This window comes from Zootermopsis nevadensis, unplaced genomic scaffold, assembly GCF_977971745.1.
Source record: "Zootermopsis nevadensis isolate Lab colony 2312 unplaced genomic scaffold, Znev_1.0 Znev_ptg000029l, whole genome shotgun sequence".
Taxonomy (NCBI): Eukaryota; Metazoa; Arthropoda; class Insecta; order Blattodea; family Termopsidae; genus Zootermopsis; species Zootermopsis nevadensis.
Window position 1 is genome coordinate 3285500 of NW_028259161.1, and position 22571 is coordinate 3308070.

The 22571-nt window shown below is 37.6% G+C and overlaps 2 long non-coding RNA genes across 3 annotated transcripts in view; one reads left to right on the forward strand and one right to left on the reverse strand.

The window, feature by feature from the left end:
* The window catches only part of LOC110827357 (uncharacterized), a 126066-nt gene that overhangs the window by 99352 nt on the left and 4143 nt on the right, over positions 1–22571 (forward strand). The gene's annotated exons all lie outside the window — the stretch shown is intronic.
* LOC147872243 (uncharacterized) lies at positions 9906–13501 on the reverse strand. Of its 2 annotated transcripts, none has more exons than XR_015537623.1 (2): positions 13369–13501; positions 9906–10300 (listed from the first exon to the last, which is right to left on the reverse strand). It is a non-coding gene; the product is annotated as an uncharacterized LOC147872243 (long non-coding RNA). The 2 variants fall into 2 exon arrangements; XR_015537624.1 differs by lacking the exon at positions 13369–13501 and adding an exon at positions 12436–13359.

Genomic DNA, 22571 nt, shown 5'->3' on the forward strand with positions numbered 1-22571 from the left:
GAAATGCACACGTATCACAAGAATTCTGTCTCGTTTACCAACATATGAATTGTGATCTATTTGAATAGCATCAATGCCTTTGAATTATTTTGAGGTTAAAAACCTGTGTGACACGTCTGCTTCAGTGATGGTGTCATCATAGAGGGTTTCCCACGTATTTTCGCTGGTTTTAGGAAATTTCCCATTTGAGAATCCCTCTGGGAGATCCTTCACCCAATGAATCCACCTCACTCAAACGTAAATTGGTCTTCGTTTAAAGTGCCCGTTATTGTTGTCATATTTCAACCGAAGTTGGAATGTATCGACAAATTTTAGTATGACTCACAAGTATCGAATTTCGTGTAAACCCGTTCAGTCGTTCTTGATTTGTTAAAACCGTTCAGACTGGCGGGTAGATTGATTTTAACGGGCGCCCGTTAGAGTTGTGAACCCGCCTAAAATGTAAACTGTGTTTTTATACATCCAGTGACTAGATTTGGTTCTGAAATTGCATTTCTGCCTTCCATATTTTAGTTATAAATGTGTGGGAATATTAGAGGTTGAAAGTAATTTTCTAGAGAAGTTTATAGTAATCTCACAATTTAAATGTTGTTTTTATCTAATTGTTATAAACTTAACACGCCACGTAAAGTGACTAACAGATATCTTTAATTTTTTAGATCTTTAATGTCAGGGTTAGCTAATGGATGTCGTGTTTTCCGAAGGCCATGAAATGGAACAAAAGAAGAAGCTTATTTACAACGGAAAAATTTTAAATGACTCAGCAAGTATATGTCAGTGGTGTTATCAAAGATGCTCATATAAATCGTTTAGCACTACTTTTCCATCGCTTTGACTCTGAAGAAAGTAGCAGAAATTTGCTCAGAAACGTCGGTAATTTATCACTTAGAGTGAAATACACAGAAGTCTTAGCTTGGACGATCACTAACTCTATTACGAACAAACCTTACTGTGCAGATTCGGAATATCTTATACAGGCTAAGCTCAGTATTGCATCCTTTGTGTCAGTCACCAAAATGTCACCTTTAGCCCGATATTCCAAAAAATATAAAAATCAGTCACCCCCACTCCTTCTTGGTAGCTATAGAACAGATTGTCTACATTGTACATTGATGATTCTGTTGGACTTCACTTATCGTCTAGGTATATTTTACTTAGAACCACGGATTTCGGAAAGTTTGTTCTCTTCAGACGACCGGTGTGAGATAAGAATCGTAATTTTATAAAATATGTTTACATCTTCTGCATTCATTAAATGATGGTATCAGAAACGCATAAGAATAGACGCCCCATAAAATATATAAATTTACTCAGACTTGACGTCTTACAGCTTGAAAGGAATGAGATATAATAGAGTTGCCTTATTAAGAAATAAGTGTTACTTATTGAAACGTCGATTTATTGTCTAAAATTTTTAGTTACACTGCCTGTTGACTAGTGTCTTTGTGAGACATGTTTGAAGTGAATATAATCCAGTATCTTAATAATGATGCCCGTGGTGACCGCCGTGGCCTCCTCCGTGTCCACCGTGGCCTCCACCGTGTCCACCGTGGCTACCGTGGCTACCATGACCTCCATCAGGTTGTGGGATGGCCGCAGCGTGGCAGATAACCGCGACTAGAAGCATTAAAAACACCTGCAAGCAGAAGGACTGTATTTCAGCTGAAACGCTTTAATATTTTATGTACGTAACGTCCTTTTTATAAGTACTGGTTTAATTAATAGTGAAAGTAGTGAAACTGTATGACTTCTAGCTTTCGTATAGTCCTAATTCTATAATTGATAAGACACATTTGAAAGTTTAAGGAGTTTTTATTAAGTTTTAAACAAACTAGCTGCCACATAGGTATTTCTCACTGTACTTTCTCAGCCTGTAAAATTAAGTCCAGACAAAAGCATCAATGAAGAAATAATTCTGTTGCATGCATTCTTTCTATTATGAAGATTTTATATTAGACCTACAGCCTTTTCACTCAGAGTTTTCTCATGGTTTTCTCAGTAATAGTACCTCAAAATCACTTTTACTGTTTCACCGCTCGGTCATTCTGCCATTCGATGTTATCGTATGAAGTTAAATCGTCTTTAATTAAATTAAACAATAGATTTCGGACTTGGGTGCAATATGCAAGCAGAATTTTTAACTACAAATACTTCACAATTCAATTTGAATTACATTATTGATAATTTGACACAAAATGCGGGAATATTTTGTTACTGTTTTATAAACACGTTCTAGCTACTAATTTTTGGGTTCTGGCTGAAGAAATCTTAAGATATGGTGATAGCCAAACCATGTTTTTACCATAAATGCTGACTATATTTGACGGTATCACTCACAATAGAACTCTTGATTTTAGTAGTAATGTCTTAATGCTGCTATTCATTCCTAATGAGGTTATCTTTATTATTTCAGCTTTTTGTAAAACAAGTGTAGGCCGACCGCCGCCACAGGTTCACGAAATGAGTCTCTCATTAAGTTTTAAAACTTGTGCAAAAATCGCATTGTTCTGCAGCGTTATTTTATAAGCATGTAAGTTATAGATTCTTTGGAAATTTAACGACACTTTCGAATGGGAAAGATATATGGACTAGTATGGATGATATACAGAAGAAGTTCGAATTGAAGCTGTCTGTGGTATTGTAGCTGCATCAGCCTGGAAGGTCTGAGTAAAACTATGAACAATGTGAGGATCATTAGCGTCCCAATGGATATTCAAACAGAAAATTACCCATACAGAAGAGGCTAAATTTCCTGATTCTGTAAAGATTATTTAATCCTAAACTGTTAGTTGGAAGTGTTAACAACTAAACTGTAATGGTTTTACTGTACCTACCAAGTACTTGTACATTGCTGCTGTTTACTCGCGACCTGATCTTGACAGAGGACTTGAAACTTGTGAACTGACACATGAGTATCTCTACCAATTTATTTATATATGACGTACAATCGATGCCATAAAATGAGTAAAATGTGCAAAAGAAATGTAATCGAATCAAGGAGAGAAAAAAGAACGTGAAGGCTATTTCTGAAATAAATGGAACGCTCTTTGCATAATGGCAGCCGTTACTTCATCCTTATAATTTCACGGTATTGAAAGCGTATTATACCATTAAAATCGGATAAATTAAGTGAGACCCTTTCTATCGTTCACTTCGAGACGTTTTGTACTCCCATATACTATCTTAAACTTTAAGATGTAAATGTAAAAATATAATTGTATTTATTGCTTTGAGCAGGTGTAAAACTCGAATGGAAGATCAAAGAGTCAAGGCTATTTGAATATTTGGACCCAAGAGCGGAAAACAGTGGGACGGTAGAGAAAATTGCATGGTGAAGGGCTTCTAAGATGACTAAGTAACGTAGAATTGGGGTGGGCGGTACATGGGGAGATGAGAAATGCTTACAAGGGTTTGGTTGGAAACTCTCTCGGGATGAGACCACGTATCAGAAAAATGCAATGTGAGGGTACGGATTGGATAGAATTGGTTCAGGAGAGGTTCAATGGTTTTCTAAGATTCCTTAGGATTTCTTGACCAGCCGAGTAACTATCGGTGGCTTTTCAGGCAAGACTCTGCACTGTGATATTATCTGCTTATGCAATCACATTTGTATCGTGTGTGAGGTTTGTAGGATTTGTAACTTTTAAGTAGTATGCAGAGGTCAAGATATATTTAATCTACGCACTGCAGAAATACATCATAAATACCTACGATGCTTAACAATTTCCTCACAGCCGTTCCCCGTAAATTTCCACAGAAGCGTTGAAGGAGACTGGATTTTGTTGGCCCAGGACAGGGTCCGGTGGAGGGCTTTGGTTAATTCGGTGATGAACCTTCGGGTTCCCTAAACTAGTGGTATTCAACCTGGGGTACGCCAAGACATCTTAGGGGTACGAGAAATTTTAAAAAAAATTTTTTTATGACAAACACTGAATAATCAGGAGAACCGGACGTAAGGACATTCGATTTGGGAGCGCCATTTCTCTCTATCTCTCTTTATGTTATTCTTATCTGGGCGGCTAGTTTTATTTTATTCCACACAGTGCTTTGGAACCTGACTAAACACTATTGGCCGGGATTCAAACATATAATTTTCCTTTACTAAAATACCTTTGCTACTTTATTAATTTTTATATGATAGACAATAATATATTTGTTATTTAATAGCTTGATTTTCCTTTTCTCATTTAAAACTTATTATTTAATACATTATTTTGGATGTAATTTATTTCATTTATTTTAGATGTAGATTATATACTATGTATAACTTGAATTATACACCAATAACTTTGGGGGTACAAAGTTGAAGAGAAATTATATCTGGGTGTACGCGAACAAAAAAAGATTGAATACCACTGCCCTAAACATAAAAGAAGAAAGAGGCTGGAAATGTGTGTACTGACAATTTATTATTCCAACATTTTATAGTAAATGTTACAAAATATACACAGTATTATAAGAAATTGTATGCGATATGTTTCACTTTGCTTTGATTTGATTTTTGTCTTTATAATTAATTTTTCGTCATGGAATGTGTCACCCAAAAAGGTTGTCTGGTTGTTATGTATAAAAGGTCTAAAACTATGTCATCAATCAGTTATCTCATTTCTGTCCTTATTTACATTCTACGTAGATCACTGATGGTGATTTTATAAACGCAAATATGAAACTTATGAATGCTCAAGAATTCGTTACAAACAATTAAGAAGGAGATTAATGTGACAACAAAATGTTTACAAGGTCGTATACATACTACATTATCCAGTTCACTCAACGCAATGTCTTGTCTCTAATACGTATTTAAAAGATATTTATTCAGTAAATGGCCCTTTGCGAGTGTCAGTGAGGATACAGTTCTTTCTTATTCGTAAAAACGACGCGTTAAGCTGATGAGACGTTAAACCTGTTTGTGGGGAATCTTGGATTGTTGATAGTTACTAAAACTCATATTCAAATAGCTATAAATCACCAGATTTCCTTCACGCAGGATGAACAGAATTATGCTAATTCAAACTAAAACTGGCTTACGTCACCCATAACACAATTTCTTTCTATTGATGCTGGTTCGGAGCAAACAGCATCACGAAATGAAAATACAAGTTTTAGGAGATCGTCACTGTCTGTTTTGCTCAAGTGGATTAACCATGTTGCTGTTCTTAATAAATATGTATTCCATTCCATATAGCTAATGTTTAATTTTGCTGTGAAATAGATTACATCTGCTGACATCATTATACATTTCATTTCCATCACTTTAGTGTTGCTAGTATTTTTGTTCTTCTTAGCCAAAGTTTCACTTCCATTAAAAGGTACGGGAGTAGGCTCCAGGTCTTCAAAGGGCACTCGTGTCTTTCCTTTCTCGGTGTTTCGATGTTTTTTTCTCAATTTCACATATTCCTTAATAACCATACACTTTAATATTCACATCACAGTCGACTTCATATTAATATCAATTGCAGTTAAAATATAAAATCCATTCTGTAATTTAGTCAAAGAAAGTTTTGCAGCGGACTGGATATTTGTCTTTAAGGTATTACTCTTGATTTTAGATATAAAATTTTGTAGTGTGAAATTTCTTCTGTGGAGATATAGATTCAGACTTCTGAATGATATTTGATCATCTGGAAAGAATAAGTTATTTAGAAAAATATTACCATTCAAGCTAATGTGTGAATTGACTTGTCACAGGACTATGTCAAGAAATTTATTTGTGTGTTCGTAGCCATTTATCCAAATATTTATTGCAATACCGTTTGTTAGTACCTTATTTTTCTCACAAGAATGAACGAATTAAACGTTTAACCGTGGTGACTGTGATATTTATGTCCGCGATCGTATCCACGTCCTCCGTGATCATGTCCGTGATCATGTCCTCCGTGATCATGGCCACCATGATAATTATGTCCTCCACGGGCTGGCAAGGCCAAAGCACCGCAAAGCGCAGCTACAAGAAGCAGTAGAAATACCTAGAAGTAAAAGCACATGTTTACAGAAGGCCATGCCGAAGCAACAGATTTTAATAACATCAAATATTGCAACATTATTAAAGTCTAATTCTTTCCATGCCGGGTGCATTTAAACAAACTGTGCTACTATATTGGGATACTTCCGCGACAACGATATAACCCATTGGCTGTTATTAAAACATAATCCCAAATTCTCCAGTAATTTAAAAACATTATCGAATTACAGGTATTAAAACCAATTAAATGAATTATATGCAAATCGATATTCCATATACTTTCTAATATAGGAATTCCAAAATCATTACTTAGGCTTCAGAGTCGGCGCTTCTAACGTCTATTTTATGCTATTCTTTCATCTCCTTTTCGGTCTTCCAAACACGACAATCGCGTTTCTAGAACTCTCTCCACCAAAATCGTGTATCCAGTTATTGTGTTCATCATCCGAGTTGCACGTCTGTCCCTCCGTAAGCTTCTTCATTTTGGAACCCTAACAGTATTATTTTACTTGTAAGTAAATAAATAAAATCTGTCGAGCAGAGATTCTCTTGAAACGCTAATAGTCGCTTAGTTAGTAAAAAAGGACTTTTATGGGACTCAGAGTTTCAATATTGTGTTCAGAAGAGCCCACCATTCTAACTTGTTCCCTCTGTCAATCTCCTAGTCTAGTTTCTTTATTCTGGTTATATACAGCAACTATGTTGGAGAAACAGTTGTGGACAACCGAAAAATGGTATTTGTCTAGCTCATGACTTATAATGCTCTACCGTAAAAGATTTACCTTACGAATTAAAGAATTTAATAAAGCATTGACACTGGCCATATTCTTTGAATCGGCGTTTTGACGGCTAAATGTAAAATATCCATAGTTCGTTGTTTTAACAGTACACCATTGTCACAAACCTTCAGATTTATCAAAATTTAATTTTTATATTTATATTTATTGGAGAACAGAATTTAAGGAAATCTTTCATTTGTGTATTGTAACTGTTTAAAGATTGAAATGTGTTTGTAATTTTATTTAAACCAAAAATCATCCTTTTTCAGTGGTCCGATCTTTTTCATTGGCCACATCTGTTTGCCCCACTTTATTGTTCATGGCCATCCCTCTGTCACCATGCAACCAGCTGCAGAGTTCTTGATCGGGGACTTTCTAAAACACTATTAATCACTTGGTCCGTCAAGAAATTTGTACTTTTACTTAACTCGAAGATCTGTGTCTGTGTTCACAAAAGCCACGTATTGAGTCAATTGAATTAATTCTACAGCCTAACATGCTACGGAGTTTAGTTTTACAAACGAAATGCCTCACAAATTTTGCATTGAGTTAATAAGAGAAATATTCCTCAATAATTACTGCCGTCAGTGTTACTGATCTTGTTATAGTAATGCTGGGTTGTAATTCAATGTAATTTAATCTTAAAATCAATAATAGAGGATCATCAATAATACTACTCGATATACAATTAAATAGTAAGTACTAATAAACTGTTTTGTAACTCCGTGTACACTTGTAAGTAGACACCAACATTTCCGAGGAACATATTTCCACCATCTTCAGGGCTGAAGATGGAGGCACTATGTTCCTTCAGAATATGGGCCTGTAAATCAACGCAGTGTTACAACTCAGAATGCCTACATCGACACCTTGAACTCATATCTCATATTATTGATTCTATCCTCTGGTGTGAAAATTCTTCAATATTCCAGTAAGAAAAAGAAAGTTTTTGTGAAACTCAGAATGCTGTATATATAACACAATTGTGATGGAGTCGTTAAATAATGTGAGAAACAAATTCGCCCTTAAATAAAGAAACAAATGAAGTGTTTCTCAAAGCTGCTGTAGATTTGGAGTCTACTATGTACTTACTGTTGCTACTTTTTGTGTTTCTACTTACCAAATATTTGGCCATGGTAGTTTTGCTGTCGACAGTGGACTTTACAGTTGTTGAATGGTTAGTGGACAAGAGCATGTTCTGTTTATATATAGATTTCAGGAGCACATCTTGGTGGGAGAAACGAGGAAACAAAAGAACATACTCAAACGGTGACGAAATCACAGGTACTTGTTTGAGGATGGAAACCTTGAGTTAACACATATGTGCCAGAACCGTAACATATATGTTGTGTGATTCCCCCCGGCGGTTGTGTTTAAAAATATTAGGATTTCAGCTACTGCGACTTCCATTTGGCCATTTTCCAACATTCCTTGTTTTTCCATCCCAGCTACTCTCCAGACCAGCAAACCACGAAGAAACTGGATGCGCAGAGCTTGAGAAGCAGATTATTGCTCAGCCAGTAAATAAATTCCCCAACTTTTATGGAACTCAAAGGCTTATTAACCATGTTCACAGAAACTCGCCACCGATCCTATCCTGCTAGATAAACCTAATCCACACCCTCCAACTCTGTCCTTGTACGTTCTATTTTAATATTATCCTCTCATATACTCCTGGGTCTTTAGAGTGATCTCCCCCCTTTCAGTTTGTTTTTGATATGTTCATGAATTTTATGTTAATTACTTTATGGTATTTTAAGATCTGTTAATGAAAGTTTAAATGTGGATTGCTTATATATTTATCAGTCAGTCATTGTCTTGATAATAACGCATATGAGTTATATTAGAAAAGAAGCCAGTTCGAATCTCGGCCACATTCCTTATTCATTTTAGAGAGGAATCTAAATATTATCTTGCATAGGCCATTATCACTGCATCCCCCACTAAATTCTAATTTATTATTCATACTTGCAAATGACTGAGTAATTTCGCTTTAATCACATCCTTTGTGAAGGAAATGTTTTTTCAAAGTTTGTTCTGATTTTGTTTTGCTTCAGTTGTTTGATAAATTGTTAATCGCGCCAGATCACAGCAGTTGAATATACTCTAAAATCATAAATCTTAAAATCATCATGAAATTATAATAATCTTCAACCTTCAATCGTATGTTGATAAAGCGTCATTAAATAACTCAAGTGTGGATTACCACCTAACAAAATCAGAGGGTATACCACAAAGCTAATACATGAAATAGGGAGTTCGAAGAACTAAAGGAGTAGTTTAGTCGTTGGGTAGTGATTTTGAGTGAAGAGCCTAGGACTACTTTCCTACGATATGATGGACAAGGAGTCTGTAAGCTAGATAGTATCTAGACCAACATGTACAGTAGGTCTGAGTCATTTCCTTTTAATAGTTTTGAAAACAGGAAACCCCAAAGGGACTTGTCAAAATTTAAGATGTGTCATTGCTCCTGTGTTTAGCAAACTTTAACGGTACTGCAAAGCAGAAAAACCAACAAACTAAACGGCGAGTAACGAAGTTGTTGCCAATAATTTTGTCTGAACCTTCAGAGTCACCGACGAATGTCTTAAGCTTCAAAGATAGAATAAGAACATCCTGCAGACAATTGTGTGCCAAGGAGCTTTATAATTTATAGTCTTTACTATTTCTTTGGATCAGAGTCCTCTTAGAAGCTGACAACAGTCATTCAGTTAGCACAGAAATTACACGTATGTTATTAAGCCCGTGGGTTTATTACCATGTTTGAGGCATTTAAGGTCGGTATAGTAGTAGACTGCTCTTCGCTTAATATGTTGGGATTCCATAGGTCATCGCATTCCCCTTAGAAAATTCTGTTGCTAAATAATGATGTCATGTATTTTCTCAGTGTTTTTGTTCAGTGCTAGTTAAGCATTAATTTAGGGGGTTCATCAATGGCTGGAATAAATTTTGCGAACCATAACATTTATTATGAGAGACAAATCATTCGTATTAAGGAAGCTGTGGAAAAGAAACAGGACATATTGTTTTATCTGTATTCACTGCTGTAACGTAACAAAAAGTGACATTAATTTCGTTTTGTCCTGTGAGCCTCTCAGGAAATAAATGTGACAAGGAGCAACAAAGGAAATGGAGATTCGTCATAAACAATAAAAAAGCCTGTATTTCATATGCTCGTATTTATTTTAATTATAACTGCGGAAGGTAGGGTTAGATAGTGTTTTTAAGAAAATTGGAAGCTGGCGGTTTCAGACAAGAATACAAATTGCTGAATGAGTAACTTTTAAGCGTTGCATTGGTTCCAGCAGCAATTGCAGGACCTGAGACAGCTCTGTCCTAGTGATCTCGTTGCTGCCAGGAGACGGTCCAGATCTTATCAGTGAGAATGTGGGTGAGGGTGAGGGTGAGGGTGAGGATGGTCGTGGTCGTGAACGTGAACGTGTGTTCCGGTATGAACCTGTCCAGCTGCATGGTCTCTGTCGCTGGTGTGATCATGGCCCTGCTCATGGTGAGGCGTGGCAATGCAGAGACCCACCAGGCCGGCAGCGAACAGAATGACCTGTCGACACAAAACGCACTGTAATAAATCCAAGGTGCAGAGTTTCTTCTTAACAGTTTGCAGTTGCTCAGCTGGTGAAGAAATTATCCATGGGATTTCAGATTATTTCGGCGGCGAGTATGGGTTGTTCAGCTGTGTAGACTGGTGGATGTTTTCCGACGTTTCTTAGGTGCTTGCTCCCTTCATTATAAGGTCCCGTTGATGGAGCTTAACAACACAGGAGACAGCCGTCTCTATACTGGCCGCCGTGATAACATGAAACCCTGTAATGCTGTCCTTGTGCCTTGTAGCCATCACATGAGGACCTATAAGATGCGTGCAGGTGAAAACATGCACGAATTCTTAACCTCAGCTTTAGATCGTAAGTGAGTATTTATATTTGAACAGTTTTATACCAAGGCAAAAAGCTCTATTCATCAGTTGGAGAGGTGGCCCTCAGAACAATAAGTGTAACGCAAGAAACCAACGAAGAAAGATTAATTTTCTGTTAGGTTATAACGTATTTTTGCAGAAAAAGAAGTACACGAACGGTCCTTATAATACTCCATTCAAATCTAGCTTATGTAACATTCGATTGGAAGTAAAACCGACATTCTTAGCACTCCTTTGATAAAAATATGTGAGGCCGACTAGCGGTAATACAGCCCCATGCAAACTATATGCTGATTATCGATGTTATTCTGAGCTGTGATGCCGTGTAGACGTTTGGTTAATTTCCAACATTTTGGTGAAAAAATGTAAAGGTCTGAAGTTTTCATGCCGTGAGAACCTCAAATCTCAGATGCTGAATTCTGATTGTTTTTGTCCACTCTGTTGTCGAATTTATTATTCTGGAATTTCAAATTCTGTACTGGGGGAATCAATACACGATTTCATAAGAGATGAAGAAATGTACTGATCATTTGGTTAATTAAGAACACTGCATTAGCGGCTTAAGTTATCAAACATGACGACTGTTAATGTCAATTACGAACTTCGATGCAATATTGCAAATGTTTAGCGAAATAAAAGAAAAACGAGATTTGCCATTTAATGCAGCGTGTTATCCGTTGGACTATTTAATTTTGCAATAACATATTCGTGTCTGCAATAAATGAAGATCTGAGGTACACTAATCCGCAAAGAACACAGTTAAAATATGTTTTGGGTTACTATTTCCCAGTATTTCTTCGTGTACAGGGGATAATCACGTCTTGAACAAGTTTGGCCACTTTTTTGCATAGTAAGGAACACTAATAATCACCTGTTGATGAGTGATAATTTTCTCGAGACAGGGTCTGGTTTTCCTTGATCTTGCCACTCCCTCGGCGAAGTGTCACAACAGATATGTTTGTCTGTCTGTCTGTCTGTTTGTCCATTTACAACGGCGGATCTACCGAGGTTGAATTGAAACCATTGGCACATCTATACCGAAGCTTTTTCTAAAGTAGTTTAGTGGCCGGAGCGAGAAGCTGGCCAGTAAACTCCATTCAGTGCCGAGGCCTGGAATACGTGGAAATTTACTTCCGCATCTGGTGCACTCCGTCATGACGTAGGCCTTTTCTATTTGTCCTTAAACTAACGGAGAGCTTTTGTTTCGTCTCCATTCAAGTAAATCTCAAAATGAGGAGAAAGTAGAATAAATACAGAAGGCAAAACTTTATTTCAAAGCTTTTCTCACGATAATTAAAAATGAACTGGTATCTGACGGTCGGAATAAACAAAGCTTTCAGTGTGTTTAATTGCGTTTTAAATTTTATCTGTACAGTTGGAATACAGTGAGGAACACAAGTTTGTGTTCGACTATTTCGGACAAACAAGGGTGGAAACGATTCGTGCAACATCGGAATATAGCTCTTGAGAATATCTGTCATAAACATATCCGTTCCTGAAATTTCACTCGTTCTGTCATTAACTCTGTCATAGATTCTGCTTGGCAAACGTAAAGTAGTGGCTGCCACTCCTGATTCGTGTTTACCAGGTCACCTATGGGTTCTCGAAGTAAGTCCTCCAAAACACCAAAACTGTTTTATCCCAACTGACGGTACACTAGATCACACATCAATACCAGCAATTAGCTCCAGTACTAGCTTACCTGCTTCAGAATGCATGTAGGTTTCTGAATCAGTCGTCTTCACTAAGAAGAGAATACTTACCAGAATTTTTAACATGTTGTAGTCTCCACGATAAAGTTGATTCTCGTTTGTAACAGAAATTGGTATCGTCGAGCACTTTTCGACCACAGCGTTATATAAGCTGCATTCAGATTGAAGAAAATGTTATGCAATATAGACATTCGGGGATATTATATTCTTAGAAAGTCAAAGATGTATTTCTTAATCTGATGAATTTGCCAAGTTTCAATATAATTTAATGCTCATATTTCATTTTATTCGCATTTAGTAACTGGCCGAGGTCACCGAGATACAACATTTGCATGTTGCGTGGTACGTTACTAGAATAATGATGTATCGCACACGACGCCGCGTTTTCCTTAAGCAGTCTACGCCTGAGGGATTTATCTTAATGAATCTCTAATATTCCTCATAAAAGTTTTCACCTTTCGACTCTGTTCTGAGCCAGATGACCGGAGTTAGATTCCTAGAATTGTAAAAGATTATTTTTCTTTTCCTCTACGTCTAAACCGGCTACTGGGTTCCATCCAGAAACCTATGCAGTTGTTACCGGATGGTCTTAACCTGGATTAAAACGGCCTGAACGTGATGATACTCACCGTCTTCTCATTCCGATGTCTATAATTCGTGGGACCATTTGTTCAAATATTTCACCATTAGTCAGATGTCTTCGCTTGTATTTCGTAGATGATCATTTTAATTATGTCAAATGAAACAATAAATTTTGTTGCTAATTGCGGATAAAATATTTTCAAAATCACTACTTAACGCGACCACTTGCTAAGCAACTAAACTATAAAACGTCTCTTGATATCGTGTTACGGTGTGGGCGGAGGGCGGAGGGCTTGGTGTTAGTGGTATTGGAACCTCAGGTTGTACTGCCAGAGAAGAAACAAAAGATAACGCTCGATCGTTATTCACTCAAGACGTACTTGCTATGATACAGCGACTTACCACATCCGAAAGATGCGCCATTTCGACGACTTTTATGAAGGGCAGATTACATCAAACTGGTTTCCAAGAACGAGTCAGGAAACCGCAGCTTGTCAGGCAGCTCGTGTTAAGAAATAAATCAGATGCGTCGCAAAGTTAGCATTGTGCCTGTTTATCGCGTTAAATCTCAAAAAAGTCGTCACGATACTGACCAGAATCTGCGTTTCATTCTGTGCTGTAATCAGCTGTTTATGTTATCGTCTTATGCAGGCCTGCTACGCAGAATAACAAGTTCGAAACACAGTGAAAAACACAAAACTTCTTTTATTAAATTGTGATTTGCCTCTCTCTCTCTCTCTCTCTCTCTCTCTCTCTCTCTCTCTCTCTCTCTCTCTCTCTCTCTCTCTCTCTTCAACTTTGACACGTGGTAGCCTAAAGCTAGCAACAGCATTTTGCTGTTCGCATCTCATACGAAATTAAGCTTTTTGTGCCTGAAACAGATCCTGAATAAACTGGAAGGATAAAATAGCCGTGGCGTGTGGAGGTGAGTCGAATAAAAGTTTTAAAAAGGCAATTCTTATGCTTTTGTTATAGTTCAGTCCAGTATCTCACAATTCTGCTTCGCCGTGAATTCTCCAAGAGATGTCATAACAACAGTTTACGAAGAAACACTGAGTTGTAAACAAAATTCCAAACATATTTAAAACGTTTAGCTCAATTATTTGATTCTGACATCAAATATTTTGTTGTTTCATCATCTGAATTACCGTGTGCCTAAGGTCCGTGCCATCCAATCGTTGGAAGAGCGTGGAAGGTTAGTCCCTTGCACATTCCCCACGTCTCTTGGAAATACGTGTAGGTAAATAAGAGCTTGGCAAACAGTGCGTCTTCGTTGAACAGTAGTCATTTTCTTGTTGCTGTTTGTCAGGAATGTTGAAGATATTCATCGACGCAGAATTAACCCTTGTCTAAGTTGGAGTAAGCTTCAGCTATATCTTTCTTCCTTCTGCCCATAGATGGCGTCAGTGTATCGAAACGCTGTTATTTTCATTTGTGGTGCGGTTAAATAATTCCAGTCACATGACCGTGACTGATAGCTTCTCCGTAAAGTGCGGCAGAACAGTATTCAAAGCATGTTGATGCGTTTCCATCTTGGCCCGTCTCACATGATAAGCTTTTCCATCTAATATCGATGTCCATGGTCCGTCATGATGCACTATCTTTGCCGAGTGAAATAACGTTCCATCAACAGTCCGTGAACGGATTGTTCGCTACATTCCGATGGCATCGGACTCGTAAGACAGGAGGCGGTTTCCATGGAGACGCCTTCACAAGACACGCATCTTTGAAAATTGAAGTCGATGTTGAACATCCGATAAATCTGGTTGTCGAATTAGGTACAGCGTTATTAAACAATTTTTATTCATGCTGAAAAATAGAAAACCTAATATTATAGGATTATGAAATACTCATAGCACCTTATCCGAGTGAAACATGCCATCATTTCGCGTGGGAGGAATGTAATCCCCACAAAATTTCATGTCCGTAACCAGTTTTCGTGTCAGGATTCGACCGTTTAACCCCAAGAATTTTGAATATACACAGCTGCAAAGCGTCTTTCGCCGTTTCAGTATTTGTTCTCTTTGTGATATTTTAACGAACTGGCGGATTTAGATGCAATTGCATGTGAATATCAGATCACTACAATTTCATATCATCAGTATCACCGTGGTGTCGGCACGAATTGAAAAGATGGGAACGACAACTGGCACCGATACTAGCTTCATGTTGGTAATTGTAATTTTGAAAATGTTACTTTCGTTAAGACGGTGTTTTTATATGACATGATACCTGCGTGAAATCTATTTTTAGCTTTCAGCACTTTAAAATGTGTATGGATTTATCATAAACATGCCTACAAGTTCTGCATGGGAGAACTTTTCATGTGGTCGCAATTAACAAACACGACGATGGTTAATACTTCCACGGTAAGTAGGATTTGAGGTTTTCACGACGTTGAGTCCGAAGATGGCTGTCTTCTGGGTTTTAGCGACGTGTACTATGGTAGAAGTTTACCGACGTTTCAGAGGTCCTTGCCGCCTCCATCATTGGTCAAGTTTGGTGTTGTCGGAATCTGTATTGGTGGCATTTATACATAGACATTGTCTACTTCTCCTGACCTGTTCTGATTCCGAACTCCTTCAAAACATTTGGCTGAAATCCTTTTACAAGGGGGGATAGGCTCATTTTATTGCCTCTATCTGCACAGCACAAAGCAGAAATGCTCGCAAAAAACATCCCTGCCTCAAAAACTATTCATACACACAGTCTCAGCATGCGAGTGTATGAGTAGTCGTGACTGTAAACACCTTGGACCGTCTGACCATTGTGATCGGCTCGAATGACTTAATCACATAATAATTGTGTTGTACTAGCATTACAGTGCGCGGCTGGAGAATTTTAAGAAACATGTGTGCCATAATTTGTACCCATAACTTGTTTAAAACAGAATAAATACCAACAAATTTGTGCCTTGTACTCTGGTAGAAGTTTACCGAAGGTTCACAAGTGCTTGCTGCTTCCATCATTTGATCATCGCCCTGATGATGGAGGCACCGAGGACCATTGAAAGTCAGTAAACTTGTACCAGACTGGAACTCTCATCAAATACTAATTATGTCTGCAATTGACACTGACTGACAAGCGTTTCAAGAACGTACGTTGTTCTTGTCTTCTATTACCACGTACTTTGAATCACTCGATGTGTGTATGTTCCTTCACACCTGTGATAGGTAGTCTGCTACTGGAACTAATTTACACCAATGAGTGACTCATTTTCAGGTTTTATACAGCCTCTAATTGTCATGTAATTTTCTAAGTACTCTGTGTAATTTTATATAACACCTTGATATGTGTGACATTTCGTGTATTCGTCCCAGTGCATCTTTATTAATACCCTCTGCAGTATATTTCCTATGGAACACAGCTGGGAAAACGTGAAAACTAAAGTGACTGTATTAGCTCAGTGGTTAAGGATGGAATATTTCAATTTAATGTCACACTATGAAACTAATGGTCGCTTAGATAATGTAGAATTCACTTCTTATGGTACCTGAAAGTTAATTACTACTTTCACAAAAGCTGGCCAGTGTACCCTGTTCTGAGCCAGATTAATTTGATCCATGCCCTCACACTTGATTTTATAGAACAAACAGCGACGATTGATGAACATGGTCCGACGTTTCGGCGTATAGTTCAGCTGTTATCTTCAAGACGAATGTTTGTGGGATGGTAACGGACCGCTTGTAAAGGTATGTGAGTTGCGTGGAACATCGTTATTGGATTCTTTCGCCCTTCTGCAGACGTTCACCTTGAAGGTGACAACTAAGTGTTTGCCGAACCGTTGCAACAGGTTCAAAATTTGCGGGGCTTTAACCCCGAAGCAAGGACAAGTTAGGTCCACCTTCTAGTTTGCCTTCTAAATGAATGTACCTATTCCTTTAAAGCTATTAGGCTTATTTCTTTTCTACCATTCGCCCCTAAGAGGAATAAGGCCGACCGAGTTAGCGCATCGCGTATGCAGTAGCACTCATGTGGTTTTGTCTGTGGGTTCATTCCCTCGTGATGCTTGTCACGTTCTCAAGATATCCTCCTCTGTGAATTATACCTAATACTTTTAACCCTTTGAAGTAAACGTTTGCCGAAATAATATTGAAACATTCAACCGTACCGCAAAGAAAACAAGCGCCTGCATTACAAAGGTCAGTTGGTTAATGTTTAAAGGAATAATCGCTGTTTATTACAAGAATCGTACAAAACACATTCACGTAAATTTATCTCCATTAGAAGATCAGTTGGTTAATTTTGCTACGGAAATAGTCGCTGTTTATTCTGAGAATCGTAGAAACTCTTTAATACAACCATGAACAAATTGAAGAGTTAACTGAATGTTAAAGTAGGTGGCACACACATTAACATTGTTCTTTAGAGGAGTTTAGCAAGATGTCTGTACGTTCAAGTGAAAACAAATGTAAGATTCACTCTGTGGTTGATATTAAGTCAGTAGAATAGTTCAGCTTCAGAATGTGAATCGTTCTTAGGCATTTTTGATACAGTGCACAAAATTAACGCATTATTTGAAAGGCGTGGGGTCCCCCCCTCCCCCCCCGTCTCCTAAAGTACTGAGCATAGAGATGCGATTTAGTATTGATTGTCTGCACTGAAAGTTGTTAGTTGTACGTAATTAATTCTGGCCTATATATATTTATTTTATTTAAACCTTGCTTTATGTAAAATTTAAACTGAACAAATGTTATAACAAAGGTGTATCTGACATAACACTTGGGACATTTATAAAAAATTCTCATTAATATATATTTTAAAAATATTTGTATTATGGTGTAGATTCTACATTTAATCAGATACTTGTACAAGTAAATTATAGTTGTGGCCTACATAATAAAACTAACGCATAATTTGCGTACACATTTGTTCTCGATTGTTTTGTAATTTGGACAACATTTAATTGTTCCCTGCTCTCATGTAGTGTTGTACGCGATAAGTTTTCAGGGTCGGGTAACGTGCTACTCCAGGAAGATGGCCTACAGCATAAGGCTCATTATGAGACCATTGTAAATTGGCAGAGAACACATTGTTATGACTATAACATCTCCGCCATGAATAGAATACACAAGATCATACGCCTTACCTTAGCTTGCTGATAGATGTTTCCTGTGATCCAATGTATTCTTTGTAATAAGCCCATGAACAGGATTCCCGTCCTTTCCCTATCAACTTACACTTATCACCGCGAAAACGCAGAAAGTCTAAAACTTTACGCTGTGAGACAATCGGGCAGGAGTTAGGGAAAACAATTACACATAGCGATCATAGACTTTCAGTTTATGAATCAAGAAAATACTTGATGGGCAAGCAAGGGCCTATTAAGCGAACCAGCAGAATAGACATCAGGGAAACCAAAATTCCCAAATAAAAATTTAGTTTCTTCCTCGAACAAAACAGCGTGTTATTTTCTGCAAAGAACAATCGGCTAATGCTGAATAAAAAATACCATTTTATGAGGGAAATGCTCGTCACTAATCCTCCAGGACATCCCAACGACAACACGATTAACACGCTAGATATTCTCCACGACACAACCTAACTCGTAGTAAAACAACACACCCTTATCTAACCTAACCTAAACAAACAAACCTTACCTTATCTCACCTAACCAAACCTAACCGAAGGATACAAAGATTCACGTAGCAATATGTCGACCCTAGAACGATACGTCCTGGAACACGGGACTCCTGTCATGTCTGTTATCTCTCACTATCTCTCATCCGCCTTACAATATTAATGGATGAAAAATTCAATATTTGGTATTGGCCAGTCACTCAAATGCGTCAACAGAAACGGAGAATCAAAGGGACAAGAATCGTGACCAACAAACACTTCCTGATTTTTTTTCTGCATGATGGGTAATATTGCACGAGACTTGCTGGAACATGATCCTCCCCCCCCCCCCCCCTGCGGAAATGATAACACAGTTTACCTTTAGATGTTGGCTGTCTTCTGGGTTGTAGCCTCGTGTAGTATGGTAGACTTTTACCAAAGTTTCAGAGGTCCTTACTGCCTCCTTCATCAAGGCGATTCTGCCAGACTGCACGGTGCTACAACCCAGAAGACAGTCATCTTTGGACTCATCGCCGTGAAAATCAAAAGTCCTCCTTGCTTTATCTTTAGTCCAGTGGGCCTCATCGGTTTACGCTAAAATATTGCCAGTGCAAATCACAAATTTTTATAGTAGATACGGCACGTATTTTGTTTCGTCTGTTGTAGGAATAAATATTAAACTTGTGAAATTGTACAAATTAAATAAAAATATATATTTTGAGTGCAATTGAAATTTTGAGCTCCCTAGTTTGCGTATTTGCGGGGCATAAGGAAATGTACAGATTCGGTTCAGTACATAAAGATGCGCAAGGATCAATTTGCAAAGTGAATGTAGAAAATGATAATCCCCAGATGTCAACAGGTGCTAGTTGCTTGTTACTAAGTGATTTGGATCGTTGACACGACTCGGAACGTGACAAAACAAATACGCAATTGTGATGGTACATACGGAACTTGGACTGCTGTTTGCGTCTGTGACTTCATCCATTCTCTCCTAATAGAACCCATAGGTTCAACGACACCGCTAATATAAAAGGCTTCCACTGGATCCGATTTAGTTCAAAATCTCTTGCATGTATTATACCTTTTCCGTTCATCTTCATCTCGATTACTAAAAGTTCCCCCACTACTTTTTCCACCTTACTTTCCCAGTATGTTGTAACATTCGTAACTTCTTTAACAGCGGTGAACCTGAAAGGAAGAGGTCACTTGGAAGACCTAACTGTATATGAGAGGATAATATTAAAATTAATCTTAAGGAAGTATATTGGTAGGGTGTAGACTGGAGTCATCTGGTTCAATTTTGTGCTGATGGCAATTCTTGTGGACTCAGTAACGAAACTTATGTTCCCATACAGGACGGGGATTTTTTTGACTAGGTGAGCGACTATCTTCTTCCAAGAAAGGGTTCTGTTCCATGGACTCAGTTCATTATTTAGTTAGTTTCATTACCGGTGCTGGGTGAAGCTTTGCAAATCGAAACTTTTCTCCTTTTAATTTTATTCTTCAGTGCGAGAGAGCAACTGCTAGATGTCTGACACTGCGCGGTAATTATGGTAGTGTAGTTAGTTGGCTTATTATTGTGGCATTGATAGTTGTGGTATCAAAATCTTATTTTATTATCACAACAGAGTAAAGAAGTTAAAATATATATTTTTGTAGTGACTAAGCAATACAAGCTGTAAAAAATATAGCATCATGTTGTCCTTCAAACGATCTGTCGTAGTAACAACCAACTGTTAATTGATGCAAGTCTCAAGGTGAGAACACAAAAAAGAAAACAAGTCTAATGCACAACAAGTATTATTCCGTCTACACGGCAATTTAAAAAAAATATGATATATTTTCACGACTACATGTTTCGGTCAACCTGTGACCATTCTGAGGTAGCACGCAATCCTAACAAAAGGCTGCATTTAACTATATGACTGGTTGGTTTTCTTCCAATTATAATAATAAATAAAAAAGTAAACGTCAGTGGAATCACACCTTTCATGCTAGGTGTTGCATATATATAATGGTACAATGCTTAAGATTTAAAGAAAGCTAACTTAATAATATCCACAAATCCACAAATAGCCTTGATCACACCTTGAAAATTGTGCTCGTACTCTGAGTATATTCACACTGCAGCAAGTAAGAAATTGGTTAGTTGTTTGGTTGCATGGATTAGTAAGTTCAAATTTGTTGCTTAGCGTTCATTGCCAGTGTTACAGATACTTGCACCTTCAAATGTCCATTCCCACAGGCTGTAGTTTCATTGCCCTTCAAAATCAGGTACACAATCCTGCTTACTTCCCCAGCACACACGGGAACTGTAGCACATATCTGTGGTTTTGTTTGAATGTAGTCCTGGCATCTTTGTATGAACGGGTCGTACAAACGGTGAATTAATGCATAAACGGTGTAGTAAATTTTCTGCTAAAAAGCAACGGTAAGAGCCTGTTAACACGAACTTCTTCCGGGACAGACAAAGCCACGACATTTAAAAGGAGTAAACATGGTCTACTTGCTAACAACGTATACTTCTTTGGCACTGGTTTTTGTATGTGACATATGTATAAATATATGAAGCTCTTCCCTAAGACGACCACAACCCAGCTTGGAACTTGCGCCTACTGTAGGACAGAAGTTACCTCTACTCGAAGACTAGAAGGTTCATCTCATCCCAATTCCATTTTATCCAGAATCTCAGCATTCATCATGAAGAGAAATTTGGTAAATATTTACTTTTTATAAGCAGGGCTCCAGAAATACAACTAAAATCTACTATTCACTTACGGGAAAGCACTTGTCATCAAACTAATTAGTTGCTTCATATATTTTTACCCGCTTCTGGTATTCGCCCACTTTCCCACGGCAAGTGAGTGACCGTATTTCTGAAGTTCTGCTTCCAAATGAAATATAGGTTTTTGGTCTGTAATACAGAATGTAAGTGATCTACCGTAACATCAACCTCATCGTCTAGCGGTTCTCACCATTACCACATAAGAATCCCTAACGACCGATACATGACGACACAACCATTACGCTGGAGAAAATTTCATTATTGAATTTCGGTTAAGTTAGTTTAACGTGTTTGCCTGTGTAGTTTGTGGACAGCCGCAAATAAACATTGCAGTTAGGTTGACTTTGGCCCCTTTAATCGGCCTTGCTCAACAGTCCTCTTACACCGTGGTGTACAGAGTAGCACACATCCTTTGAAGTTGAGAAACCGAAAGTTCGAATATTTACCCAGAGACTGGGTATAGTGGCTTGAGAAGGATTCGGAAGGAAACAATAGTGGCTTGTTGTAAAATTACTATATCCCTGCATATATATTGCATAAACGAGGAAGAATACAAAATTCCTCAGTCATAATAGCCACCGTACGGTCTAAGAACTGGACCCGAGAACTCTGAAATACGAAGTAATCGTGTTCATTGTTATTCCGCGATTTTGGGATGTCCTTTACTTCTGAATTAAATGTTTTTCACGCAAAATACGAGATTCACTCACGCACAAATTGAAAATAAATTGTAGAAGTATGTAGACTAATATTATATATTTTCTTTGTGACATGGCATTCTCAGTTAATATGCCCGATGTGTGCTGCAATTATGACGCTCTTCGATAGACTTGGCTTCAATCACGTGTTATCGCCAGCCGTCCACATTTTATGCACATGTAATGACTATAAATCGTTTGATATTACATCAGAGGACTTGCCATTAATCCTCGGTAACTGAAGGATGTGTTTGTCTCTGTATTCATGATTCGCTAAAATTGGTCCCAATGAGTAGCAATTTTAAATTTAAACTAATATTAGTATTTCCATTTGGTCTAGATAAATAAACTTCAACTTCAAAGGGTTATTAAGTTTGTGACAAATATTGGTTTTAAAAATTTATTTAAATTTGTAAATTGATGCTACAACAATTTATGCAATGTCTGTAATCGTTCTAATGACTAAAGCAAATTTTGGGTGACAAACAAAGGTTAGTAACTAAATTATTCCATGGTACTGCGTCCTTCTTGGGAAGTAATAGTGCGCTCAGCTAATGGAA